Genomic DNA, 2,146 nt, shown 5'->3' with positions numbered 1-2,146 from the left:
TGCTGGGAGAGGGTGATGGGTGCAGAGGAGGGGGGATCTTGGAGTGATCTGGGAGGGCTTAGAGTATGGAGGGGGCAGCTACACTACAGAAAAAGTTTGTTTTTTTATAAAAAAAACTGTGATTTTATTGCAAAGTGGGTACTACTACTGGCAGACAACTGCCAGTACCCAAAATGGTGGCTAATAGTTAGTGGGGGGAGGGTTAGAGAGCTCTTTGGTGGGAATCAGGGAGGTTGGGGCCTAAGGGGGGATCCTACACAGCAGAATACGATTAAAAAAAAAAAAACAACCTTTTATTTTAGTACTGGCAGACTTTCTGTGGGGTGGGGGAGGGAAGAGAGCTGTTTGGGAGGGATCAGGGGGTGGGATGTGTCAGGTGGGAGGCTGATCTCTACACTAAAGCTAAAATTAACCCTTCAAGCTCCCTACAAACTCCCTAATTAACCCGGTCACTGCTGGGCATAATACAAGTTTGGTGCGCAGCGGCATTTAGCAGCCTTCTAATTACCAAAAAGCAACGCCAAAGACATATATGTCTGCTATTTCTGAACAAAGGGGATCCCAGAGAAGCATTTACAACCATTTTGTGCCATAATTGCACAAGCTGTTTGTAAATAATTTCAGTGAGAAACCCAAATCTGTGGACTCACTGTGTCATTAGAAAGAAACAGTAATTTTTTATTGAAAGCATTTTTGCTAATGGAAGTATAGTCCAACAATATTTCTATTTAAACTTGAAGTGTACCCATGCACATTTGATTTTTTTTACTTTCTACCTATTTAAAGGGACACTGAACCCAAATATTTTCTTTAGTGATTCAGATAGCGCATGCAATTTTAAGCAACTTTCTAATTTACTCCCATTATCAAATTTTCTTCATTCTCTTGGTATGTTTATTTATAAAGCAAGAATGTAAGTTTAAATGACGGCCCATTTCTGGTGAACAAACTGGGTTGTCCTTGCTGATTGGACAGCACCAATAAACATGTGCTGTCCATGGTTCTGAATGAAACATTTGCTTGCTCCTTAGCTTAAATCTCTTCTTTTTCAAATAAAGATAGCAAGAGAATGAAGAAAAATTGATAATAGAAGTAAATTAGAAAGTTGCTTAAAATTGCATACTCTCTTTTAATCATGAAAGAAAAAAAATTGGGTTCAGTGTCCCTTTAAGGTAAGATAAAGGGGTGTGTTTTGTTGAGGGGAATTGGGGCAATACCCTGAGGTTTCTCTTTAAAATGTAATCTCTCCTAGGTAAAGTGTCAACCCTGTGATAGGCATTGCCCCCGACCCCCCCCCCCATTTTTTTAACAGAATGTATCAAAATATATTTTCCTAGTAAGCGACCCAAGTCCAGTCTGGTCCGTATTGAAAATGCTGAGTATTTACACCGTCCCCATACTACAGCACAACTCTTTATCTGCATAATAAATGTGCTCAGAAGTCTATTAAACTTACATGCAATCAAGCAGAATATGCATTCCAAAGTTATATTATATAAACTACTAGTACAATTGTATGATGAGTGGGGGCGATTTGAGTTTCGGAAGAGAACAAACGTAGAGATTATTTTTATAGGGCATTATCCTCCATAATGTGATTAGCTATAAAAAAATGTTCGACATTGTTGATTATTACTGTGGTGCAAGTTTTACAACAGATTATCCGTTTATTACACTATACTTAAATTGTGCAAACAGCTCTAAGGATTAAGGAAATGAACAACATTATTCCTTCCTATATGTTTTACAAAACCCACCCCAAAAAATGTATATATAATGGGCAGGTCAAGGGAAGTAGGCGGGTGCTGTTTCTTAATACCCTGAAGATGATTAGCTGCTTTAGGATTAGCTACACGCGGCCACTCGGCACTGCCTACAAACGGAGGTGGTTTCCTCGAGGTCTCCATGGGCGTTGAGACGCAGGGTGATGTCCTCATTGGCTGTAAAGGCAATAGGGATGTGATTAACAAAACGATGGCGAAAGGGACTTTTTTTGCTCATGACTACGACGTCATTTGTAGGCGGGATTTAAGGAGAACAGTGGAATAAGCAACCCCTGGTTGGTAAATGCTGTTCACATGACATAGCTTTTCCTTTACAGTGTGAGGTAAGCACTGAATTTATATAACAACAATGTATACGACCC

General features: G+C 39.6%; 1 protein-coding gene across 2 annotated transcripts in view; it reads left to right on the top strand.

Moving 5' to 3' along the window:
• Positions 1-1,903: 1,903 nt before the first annotated feature.
• The window catches only part of CLCN5 (chloride voltage-gated channel 5), a 526,001-nt gene continuing 525,758 nt past the window's right edge, over positions 1,904-2,146 (top strand). For both annotated transcript variants that reach the window (XM_053698989.1, XM_053698988.1), the window contains exon 1: positions 1,904-2,107. The gene's annotated coding sequence lies outside the window, so the exon portion shown is untranslated. The remainder of the gene's footprint in view (positions 2,108-2,146) is intronic.

Source organism: Bombina bombina, chromosome 1 (assembly GCF_027579735.1).
Source record: "Bombina bombina isolate aBomBom1 chromosome 1, aBomBom1.pri, whole genome shotgun sequence".
In the NCBI taxonomy this organism is placed as follows: domain Eukaryota; kingdom Metazoa; phylum Chordata; class Amphibia; order Anura; family Bombinatoridae; genus Bombina; species Bombina bombina.
The sequence above is the reverse complement of the archived record's forward strand: the minus strand, read 5'-3'. Positions and strand labels throughout refer to the sequence as shown.